Source organism: Sander vitreus, chromosome 11 (genome assembly GCF_031162955.1).
Source record: "Sander vitreus isolate 19-12246 chromosome 11, sanVit1, whole genome shotgun sequence".
In the NCBI taxonomy this organism is placed as follows: Eukaryota; Metazoa; Chordata; class Actinopteri; order Perciformes; family Percidae; genus Sander; species Sander vitreus.
The window spans coordinates 3,384,189-3,396,226 of record NC_135865.1 but is presented as its reverse complement, the minus strand read 5'-3'; positions in this window follow the sequence as shown (position 1 = coordinate 3,396,226).

Genomic DNA, 12,038 nt, shown 5'->3' with positions numbered 1-12,038 from the left:
ACGTCAACCATTAACAGTCACACAAAACACAATTTTGATTAAACTTTAGAACTAATGTCGGAGATGAAAATACATACCTCTATACTGGGCTGTCTCCTCCTCCTCCTCTTGTCTTTGTTTTCGTCCCCATACACCAGATTGGACCTTTTCATTTTGAGAATTGATATTCTAACGTTAGCTTGATCGAGTGCGCCCATTGCCTTGCAACGCAACTCAACCATAACGTCGTCATCGCCCCCCCATACACTTAATATTTTAATTTCAACATATTGGGGGCGCCATGTTCATTTGTTTTAATGAGGGTTTTATTATTTTTTTTATCTTGGTAGTCAATGTTGTTAAGAGAAAGATATATGCTTAAGGGCACCAATAGAGGGTGCCCCCCACCAATTTGTCGCCTTAGTTCGCATATAGAAATCGCGGGCCCTGGGGCCCTTCCGTGACAACAAGATGCATTTTCAACTCAGACATCGTTTAAATTCAAAATTTGTACTGTCACCTACCTCTTTTTCCATCGGTCGTTGCTGCAAATGATAAGCAGTACAACAAAACCACATGGGCTGGTGAAACTGAAAGAACACAAATACAAATTAGAACTTAACAAAACGTCACCTATTCTCGCAAGTTCAATGTCAAGGAATAAGGGTTCAAATAAATTTGTCAGGTAAAACTAACATTGACAATTAAATTTACTTACCAGCCTGCTGCCTCATGTGAAGGTGAGAGAGTGACTGAGAGGAAGTGCAGTGACCAGGTGAACTCAATCAGGTAATTAGGGGGGGTGACATGGTGGAAGCATAAAAGAAGAGGAAAGGAAGTGAAAAACGGAAGTGCCAAAATAACAAAAAAATATGATCTTTACAACAGTACCCGCTGAACACACTTAGAGATCAGAGCTATTTAGAGTATCTTATGAATAAGATTAATCTACTTTGGTCAGTAATTAAAAAACTATTTGAAAAAAAAAAACGATCCAGAGACACCTTCATGTCTCTGTTTTTCCTTTTCCCACTTCATGCTGTGGCAGTTTGATCCGACAGCAATACAATGTAAATTCAACCCACACCTTAGTTGTAGTCTGACAGGAAAACATTCTTTCCATCCTGAGTTAACGGTGTGAAGAGTGTTCTCAGAGAAGAACATTAAAAGATTAATCCGAGATCTCTTTTTTTTTTTAAGATACAGGAAACAGGAAGGAATGCTGATAAGTCATGTCATTGCAGTCTACCTTTAGTAGTAGAGCTAAGAGGCCATCTACACCATGATTTCATATAAAGTGACATTGCAGCTATTATGCTTGTGTCACAGCTATTGACTTTACAAAGTAGACTGCAGTGATAAGTTGCCTTACTAACCCTCTGTTGTATTATTCACAAATGGAAACAATCATGCTAACTAAGAGGGATGATGGAACATAAAGAACAGAGAATAAACAGTTTTGTTTTGAGCAGTTCCCTCTGCCAGTTGAAGTTGTGTGCTTTTGTTGACTTGTTTCCTAATAGCATCAGTTTGGATTTGTGTCTTTTTTATTTTTTATTTCCTAAAGCAAATTAAACAAGTACGCTGACTTACTTTTTATGTGCTTAGTGTTTATTTAGTTCATGCTTGGTGGGTCCTGTTTTTATTGCCAGCAAGGTTTTTATTTGCCTGACTACTCTTTGAGTAGACAAAAAAGGTGACATTTAAAGGGTAACTTAAAGGGCAACACCACAGCATTTCCACAGGAAACTTTGTTTACAGCTGTTGGAGAGTATTACTGCATATGTGAAAAAAAAGTTGTCTTTATGTCTCCAGGGTAAGATCTGCAAACATTTGATAAATGTGTCAGTCCTGCTGCATCAATTTTTATCCTTATTTACAAAGTGTCCAAATTAAGTCTGACAATGTTATAGGCAGTGTTGGGGAGTAACGGAATACATGTACCGGCGTTACGTATTCAGAATACAAATTATGAGTAACTGTATTCTGTTACAGTTACAATTTAAATAGTTGGTATTTAGAATACAGTTACATTGTTGAAATCAATGGATTACATGACGATACTTCTCTGTTTCACGAGTTTATTCACTCTCTAAATAAATTAAGGCAACTCCATGCATTTCCCAGAAGCCAGAAAACAAAAATACTAGCTTTTTTTGCGTGATCAGTCACAATAGAGTCGGAAGAGGAGCAGCAGGAGCTAGAGGTAGAGATGGAGCCGGAACCGGCACAACAGAGCCAGGGCAGGAATGTGTTTCTATCTTGGAAATTCAAACAGCATTTCACATTAAAGAAAGAGAAGGGAGAACAAAATATAACTGTGCACTGCAGTGCAACCTTTTGCTTGCCAGCAACCAACCTCCTTTCAGCGTCCAAATTACTCCACCTCCAACCTGAATTCAATTCAATTCAATTTTATTTATAGTATCAAATCATAACAAGAGTTATCTCAAGACACTTTACAGATAGAGTAAGTCTAGACCACACTCTATAATTTACAGAGACCCAAAAATTCCAGTAATTCCCCCAAGAGCAAGCATTAGCAGTGGCTAATGCGGCGAGGAAAAACTCCCTTTTAGGAAGAAACCTCGGCCAGGCCCAGGCTCTTGGTAGGCGGTGTCTGACGGTGCCGGTTGGGGATGTGCTGAACAGTGGCAATAATAGTCACAAAGATAGTGGAACAGTGACTACAAATGGTAGTCGTAGTATTTCATGTCATAACAGGGCACTTAAGGGCATTAGAGGATGTAGCATGGCACAGCACAGCATGGGTGGGCGTAGCAAGATGCAGACACTTGGCAGGACGTAGCCGGACGCAGCCGGACACTGCAGGGCATTGCAGAGCGTTGGACCACAGTGACAGCTCCAACCAAGATCGTGGTGCCACCCTAATCCAAGGGAATATTCTGGGCGGGAAAAGAAACATAAGGACTCCGGGGAGTAAACTCCCCAGAGCTAGGTTAGTAACAAGCATTTCTGGGGCAAGGATGCACACAGATGGAAACAAATGGAAAGAGAGAGGAAAGAGCAGCAAAGAGTGTTTTCAGTTTATTCTTAAATATGGTGATGGTGTCTGCCCCCCGAACCCAGACTGGGAGCTGGTTCCACAGGAGAGGAGCCTGATAGCTAAAGGCTCTGGCTCCCATTCTACTTTTAGAGACTCTAGGAACCACGAGTAGCTCTGAATTCTGGGAGCGTAGTGCTCTAGTGGGACAATAAGGTACTAAGAGCTCTTCAAGATATGATGGTGCTTGACCATTTAGAGCTTTGTAGGTCAGGAGAAGGATTTTAAATTCAATCCTGGATTTTACAGGAAGCCAATGCAGAGAAGCTAGTACAGGGGAAATATGGTCTCTTTTCTTAGTTCTTGTCAGAACACACGCTGCAGCATTCTGGATCAGCTGGAGAGTCCTAAGAGTTTTATTTGAGCATCCTGATAGTAAGGAATTACAGTAGTCCAGCCTGAAGAAGCATCTTAAAGTATTAGACACAAAGGAACCGAAACAAGGGCTCAAATGCACTCGAGTTCGATTAAAACAAACTAAAGGCTGTCGGTGTGAAAAGGCCCTTAGCGCCAAAGACTATTCACATTTCTCATCCTTTTATGCACGTCAAAAAATAAAATAAAAATGTGTTCACTCAAAATGAAGTCTCTCTTGATTGAAGTAACCATGACGAGTAAACTGAACATCATGTAAAATCTTTCATTTTTAGAGTTAAAGAAACCTCATGGTGAATAGTGAAGTAAAGCAGAAAAAGCTATTCAACCTCAGGTTTTAAGAACTAACACAACCTCCACAGTTATATTTTTCCAACAAAGAGAAGGGCGACAGAGTAATTTGTAGCCAGACCTTACTCCGCAGCATTACATATAGCAGCCACTAGCATGGCTAGAAAGGCTGAGCTAGGCACTGCAGTTTTTCTTATTTATTTATTTTTTACACATTTTGTAGAAGTGAGTATTTGGGGCAGTATGACGGTGTATGTGGGAAATAAAACTACAGTGTGTGTGTTCATGATAATGAAGAAACATGTCACTCAGTGCAACAGCGTGACTCATGTATGGGGTTTTAATAGTGTTCATACAACAGTGGAGCTCTATGGACAGAGCTCAGAGGAATACGATATATCTGGTTTGCTATACACAGACAATACTTGTTAGTGGGATACGTTCATAGTTGGATTTAGTATTTTCACAGGATTTGTTGACAATAAGACAATTATATAGTATTACAGTCGTGTATAAGATTAAACGATATTTGAGAGATAAAATGCCCTATCGTTTCTGAAAGCAAACTTGGTAAGAAAAATGTCTGTCTGAAAGACAACTGCTGAAGAAGAGCAATGTGCATATTCTAGCTGGCTGAGGCTTAGACGCTGCAAGAGCCATCTCTGCTCTGTCCCCTTGTGTCATTCTCTCAGCCAAGTATGATGTAACACTAAAGCAGCCTTTATTTGAAAATGTTTTTGGCGTCAAGAGATTTATATTTAACTTTCAAATACGGGCTGAATAAAATGAAAACATGCTTTTGTGAGTCTTCGCTGTACTCTGCTACTGATCTGTATTAATTTTCCTCATTTAATTTCCTCTGCAATTCCACAGAGTCTAAAGGTGACGGCCCCAGGAGCAGGAAATGAATGAAAGAGACATGGTGGTCTCATAAAAGACCCATTCACTTTTAGCTGGCAGCAGGACCATTTAAGCCAAGTCAAGTCCTGCAGGATATCTTGATTTTTAATAGTGGATTAGAAAATATCCTGGAAGAGAGATGTGAGAGCCTGTGGCCATTATCTGGGAACTCTCAGTGAGGTCACATGGCTCGGAAAACAGCTGCATCGGACAAACTGCATCTAATTCTCCATTTGTGAGAATGAATTTTCATGTTCTGCTGGCTCTTATGAGCTTCTTATAGGATGCAGGACTTGGTGGTACTGCATGGATTTAGACAGTCCTCAAGAGTTTTTATTTTCTCTTCTATAGAAAACATGCTATTTGTCATGCTAGAACAGGGTTGACATAAATGATTTATGAATCCACAAAGCTGCGGCATCTGGATGTGGCTTGTAATAACAAAAACGTTAGTACATGTTAAAAAGCTGCCACAGATTCATACATTTTCCACTTTGTTTACATCATTTGAAAACATAGATTATTTTTAATGTAGCCATGCCGTAATCTGTCTAAATCCCATAACCTAAACAACATAATGCTAGAAAATCCACTACTCCAGCTATTTATTTAATTTCCAGTCTCTATGTTTGTCTCTTTGCAGCAGATATTTGTCCACTTGGCACTCATGCAGCAATGCCTTTGAAATGTTTCCCTCATTCTCCTTCTCCTCCCTCTTCCTCCCACCACTTCTCTCGCTTTGGCGCCTACCCGCCACTCACACCATCACTCTTTTCCTACCCTTCCTCCTCCTCTTCTCTTCTCTTCTCCCTCTTTTTCTCATCACCGTCCTCTGTTCAGTCTCCCACATCCTCTTGGACTCTTGTCTTGGTCTCATGCTCATGACTCATCATCCCACATGGAAAGATTTTCTCTGTGGATATGAGTGAGCTTTTACTGCTGTTAATAAGAATTTAAACAACACCCCCTCCAAGTTGGAGCAAAAGGAAAATGTGAAAAAAAAGGAAATCTGCTTTTTCTCCTCTTATTCAAATATTGCCTATTGCTTTATAAACTTGTCTATGATGCATTTTAGTATCGGATCATCCAAAGCGGGCAGTGTGTGTCATGTCAGACGACCGTGCACTGTCTCTGAGATCACACCAACTGGAAGTGAAGACTGCCCGCTACTGGTTCATCTCTTCTCTTATGTGAGCTCTTCCTCCATCCAACGCATTCCCTGTTCCCAGCTATCATCAGACTGCTGAACACATTGTCTGCACCTGATATAGACATCCAACTATGTCATCAAACTATGCAAGAACATTTCCACACAAACTGCAAACAAAAACCTGCATTATAAATTCCATCCTAATGGATTATGGATATCTTATATGTGTACATATTCTATGAAAGAGGATTAAGGCCACATGTGAAAAATGTATTTTAGTTCTGAGTTTAAAGTCAGAATTCTGAGAATAAAGTCTGACTGTTTCTCACAATCCTGATTTAATAGTCTTCTGTAATATCAATACTGTAGTGCCGCATTCAATATACCATGAAACTGTGTCACTAAAGATTCATGAGCATGATTTATTAAGTGCTAAATGAACAAACCCATAAGAGCGTAGCAATAATAAACTATACATATTAAAAGACATTACATTCTGAGCTCACTTGAGCAAAGAGGTTTATAGTTTGGCTGCAGATATGGCTTGCTTATCAACAAGGTCAACAGCTGCTGTAACAAACAGCTCATGGAGGCAATAATGGTTAGCCCGATTGGCACAATCTACGTCAAAATGCGTAATTCTCTGAGTCATAACTTAGTCAAATCTGAACACCGACATACTGCTGGCCAAATGATGCTTTGTGAACCATTTTCTTAATTTCCTGAGACCACTGGATGGCGCTCTTGGTTTAAAGAACGAGGCTCAAGGAATGGCATTTCATTGTGCTTTCAACCCTTTGTTGACAAGAGAGCGCCATCTAGTGGGCTCAGAAAATAAAGAAAATGATTCACAAAGCTTCATGAAGCGTCATTTGCGCATCACTATACACACATGATACGATAAATCTGCCTAGAAATTATTTCACAAAATACCTCCTTCTTAAAGGAGCAGAATTAGGGGAATCTATTGGCAAAAATTGAACATAATATTCTCTGGAAACTAAGAATCTTTGAGATTGTGTTTGCTTAAAATGAACCCTTCATATCTACATAGGTCCTCTTGCACAGAGCCCGCCATGTTTTTCTACAGTAGACCAGAACGGACAAACCAAACACTGGCTCTAGAGAGGGCCTTTCACGTGTTCACGTTACCTGATGGCCACCATAGAGTTTCTATAGTATAGACGCTTGGAAAGGGAGGTGTGAGGGGAACAAATGTGCATTTCCTAGGATGGCAAAGGCATGAACCTGTCTCTGATTGGCTAGTACTCATTCAGAGGCAGGGTAAGGTAGAGGTGGGCCGGATAGGTATTTGCCATCCTAGGAAATGCTAATTTGTGTGAGGGTGTCAGTACCCGATCCGTACTGCCTGTAAGATCCATTCTGCGCATGTGCATAATTACGTAGTAGAAAACTAACAATGTCCATGTGCGATTTGTACCACGCATGCGTTGAAACACTTTACGACCAAACATCACAACTTTTTTATTAAATCTTTATTATACAATAGTCATAGCTACAAACAATCGAGACTTATCACTGATCCAAAACCATGTAGCGACGTCGTTGTTGTGTTGTTTATGTTAATGTTTTTACTTGTAATACTTCGTCTTGACTAATAACCATAGACTGTCTATTATTAATTCGATGAAGTGTAAACGTACATAAGTGTCCTTTTGAAGACAGGATGACAGCTCTTCCAGCCACCACTGCTCTATACCACTATAGTAGTTACATGCTAACGGCAGTAAACATGTCATCTTAGCTGGCAATGTTGTTAAATTCTCCCCAATTCCGGGTCACATTCCTGCTGAAACATGTCCAATTGTGTAGTGTTTGGTTCAGAAGCCTTTATCTGCGATTTTTGACGTTAGAAAGTGCTGCTTCGTTCCACTACAATCTAACGTTAGCATACTCATAGCTAACTATTGTAGCTGCATGCTAACGCGACATAGCGGAGCATATATAGCTAGCTATATATGTAGCTACGTATGTAGCAGGACTTTGTACCGTAAAAAATCACCAATAAAGGCTTCTAAACCAAATACTAAACAAATACAAATACACTAAAGTGACCGGAATTTGGGGTGAAATGTCCAGCACTGAGCTACATAATAGTTTGCTAGGAGTTTGCTGGTCTCTCACAGAGATCTCATTTGTAGCCCTGTTTTTACCTGATACTTTCATAGAAATACAAACACATGAAGTGAGAGGTATACAAATGCTTAAACTTTATTTAAAGCATGATTAACCTGAAGCAGGACGGAGTCATGACTTAAAACACCAAAGCAAGGCTTCTAGCTCAGGCTAGCTAGCGTTAGCAAATTACCTTCAAAGCTGCAAAGAAATGATGAAAGCCTTTGAAGCCTTTATTTAATTTGCTACATTGTGTTGTACTGGATGGCCGGACGACCCTCCGTATATCATTAACAGATACTTGAGGCAACTCCAGCAAACACCTTGTAAACTTCATCTCTGCCATCATAACGGTCTACTGTCACTGTCTAATGTTTTCTTCTGGTAACCAGAAATGTGCAAACATCCTTACGCCAACGCGTGCATAGAGCTGTGAAGTTTGCCGGTGTTCACGCAAGCGTAGAACTGATCAGGCAGTGTCGTAAAACACGTTGAGTTTCTGCGCATGCGCAGAACGGATTTTACAGGCGGTACGGATCGGGTACTGACAGAGGGGCGGAGGGTTTAGTTGGTTGCAATCTGCAACCTCACCACTAGATGCCACTAAATCCTAAACTGCTCCTTTATGTTGCCTGAGAATCAGGCAACATAAATAAACAAAAATCTATTTAAGTTTTCTTCAGTATCAAAGTATTCCAGTGATAGGTGTCTGTACATTCATGGGTGCACTGCAAACATGAACTGACAGTTTGCCAAAATGTAAAAGGATATAGGCTAAAATATAATGGGCTCAAGATATAGCCCAGGGCTAAGTGACTGACTCCATGGCAACACTTTACTTCCTGCAAATAGAAAGTATAATGTTTGAGGGTGCAGCTGTCTCTATTTTGTCTGGGATGGGGGCTAAATTGTCAAACTATGAAAACCCGTGCTTCAGCAGAACTATGTTTGTATACCACCCTATAACATCATGTTGGTGGCATGTTATATGATGCAAGACAGAAGTAACCTTTGATCCCTGGAAGAAATGACCTCACCAAAGCCCCCGGCTCTTTGTGAGCATCTGTGCAAAAGATGCATTGACTCAGTTAAGTTTCTTTTCTTCACTCAAACATACCAACATTTAAAAAAGAAAGAAAAAAACAACATACTGATGATGTTCAAATGTTTCCAATCATCTTTCCTTCTGCGTTTCTGTTTCTTCTGTGTTGTGTTTATGTTAAGTGCTTCTCAAATGTGCTATTCTGTTTTATATTATTCTAAAATAAGATGATTGTAAAAATAGCCTAATACAAAACAGCGATCTCAGCCACTTCAAAGGAAGCAGGTTGGACGGAAAACATGTGAATGACAAAGACTAAAATGTGCAGGCCATTTGTACTGAGCTGTGAGAAAGCAAAGGCAAGACTGATTTAAAGTGCTGACAACTATTTATGTAACGACGACTGCTGTTCATTACAGGACACTTGTTTTAAACAACGCATTCTAGTCTTGGTAAAACCAGCAGTGACCAGTGGAAATGAAAAATCACACCAAAGTTCGGCCTTTTGTCCAACAGAAGTCTTAAAGCTCAGTTAATGTTGCATGACACAACCTTTAACCTTTACTTAAGCAAGTAGCCACTACTGTTTGCCTCTGTGGGGCTCCAGACCTGAAGGTTTTCTCTTTGAGGGTTTTAAAATCATTTCCCCTCAGATTGAACTGACAAATCAATTGAGCAAACGTTCTATTACTGGGGAAATATCTACGCTAATTCTGTGAACTCGACTCCAGCATAGTCAAACAAAAATAGGTTTCAATATTAGTAAAGCAGTTTGAGCCAAATTCCTACCCTACTTGGTATGTTGCCTGACTTAAAATATTAACATCAGACCATTTTTTGCCTTTTTCTTTTGATGGCACGAGTGAAAATTAGTCATGTGCTGGTTTTAGAATGAGGAAGACAGTTGGAGAACAATGAGATACCAAATAGGATTTTTTTTTTTCTTGGCAATTATCATGTTTTTTCCAAATGATGTATAGATTTTAAGGCATTTTATTATCAACTGGTTTGAAAGAAAAAGGTCCATATAGCTGACATAAATGGGACATCTGGCTCCGTCATTGGGTCATGCATGCATTGGACGAACAGAGAAGATCATCTAAAACCTCACTGGCCTTCTTCATTAAATCCGAAATCGAACTTGCTGATGGACCCACAACTGTAAAAATGATGAGAGCTTATTCTGGAAATACAGTATGACTTTGTGTTCTGGCTTCAAAGTATTTTCCCAGCTGGTTCATAACCTTGCCTTGACAAATTGTATGTATCATATGTACCTGTACAACTGCTTTGGTTATCCACACGTATGAAGTTACACAGTATTAATAGTCTGAAGGGGTTTTAAAGAGCACCAAAATGATACTGTAAAGACTGATTTAGTATCCACATGCAAACAGACACAAAGTTAGGTTTTGAGACTTCTTTACTAGTCTGAATGAAACTTGTCAGTATAAATACAAAAGTTGGTAACACTTTACTTGAAGGTATTTACATAAGAGTGACATGACACTGTCATGAACGTGTCATAAACAAGTCATAAATGTTTATGACATCATGCTTCTTTTAGTAGGTGTCATTCGGTTTGTGTCATGACAGGTTATGGTTAGGGTTAGAGTTAGGATTAGGGTTCATGTGTCATGACTGTGTCGTGACAGTGTCATGCGGTCATGACAGTGTCATGTCACTCTTATGTAGATACCTTCAAGTAAAGTGTTACCCAAAAGTTTGAACCAAACCTTTCATTCACAGCATTTGAAGGTGCTGTGCTCGACATACTGATAAAGATTCAGTCTGGGCAGGGATTGCCTCCACATGGCTCTCACCAGAGAGTGACTAACATCTAGACTCTGGGCCAGGAATGGCTGCTCAGAGCTTTCACCTCTGACGTGACAAGCAAACATGGAGCTGGCTCATACTACCTAGCAAATCGCTGCTGCTCTGCGCTGCACACAACCCGGGTCGGGCTTCTTAGGGAGATCAGTGCTCGTACAGAGCTCATACTGTTGATCAGCAGATCGTGCAGGGAGAGAGGTTGGAAGAAATGAGGCTACAGTGCAAACAGATCAATAGTTAGCTTGTTAGGCCACACTCATTGGGACGACCGGGCTTCCGTGGCTCATCAGCGGTAACATTGACCATCTTGTCCAGGACTCCGGCATTATCAGTGGGCAGGGCTGGACTGGCCATCTGGCATACCATTTTCCCGGTGGGCCGACGCACTTTTGGGCCGAATCGCCAATATAAATAGGACCTGACCCAATCAAATCCAGGAACCCCCTTCCCACTCTGGTCCGCAAATTTATGAATCCCACTATGGCCATGCCTCCCGGCCCTGAGACACGAGCTGTAACAGTTATGCTGGAAGTTTAGCATCCACGTTAAAATGGACAAACGACCACCAAAGCGCAAGGGAGGTGCAGAGAAATTACGGAAGAAAAAGATTAAGAATCTACAGGCGGATTCCTCAAAATGTGCCAACATTTCGGACATGTTTGGGGCTGTAGTAGCTGCTTCAACATCAGCATTACCTGAAGTAGAGGAAGGAGGAGAGGTGGCTCGCTATGCAGAGAAGCAGAAACATCATGACAGGGAAGAAGCCGAGGAGGAGAGTGACCATGACAGGGCCAGGGGAGCGAGTGAGGAAAAGATGGAAGAGAGAGTAGATGACGATGTGGTAAGGAGTAGGCAAATTAACAGGGACTCTCAGGAAGGGAGGGAGGCTGCGTGTGTGTGTGTGTGTGTGTGTGTGTGTGTGTGTGTGTGTGTGTGTGTGCACGGTGGCGTTATGTGCGCCTCACCTCATAACGACAACAAGCAGTTAAAGTTAGTGGCTGTCAGGTAACCTAACTGCTTAAGCTTACATTGAAAGTTCTAGCGGTTGGCCTCTTGGGTAGCTGAAAAGCTGTTAAAATGAACAGCAAACTGTTTTTAAAGTTGTTAAGCCAATATTAAGCAAATTATAATAATACCAATGATGGCAATACAATATCAAATATCAATAATAAAAAATAACTCTAAGAATGAATGAATTATTTAAGGGTAAGATCAACAGATAAGTCTTGGGACCCCTCTTGAAGGATCCAAAACGATCACATGAACGC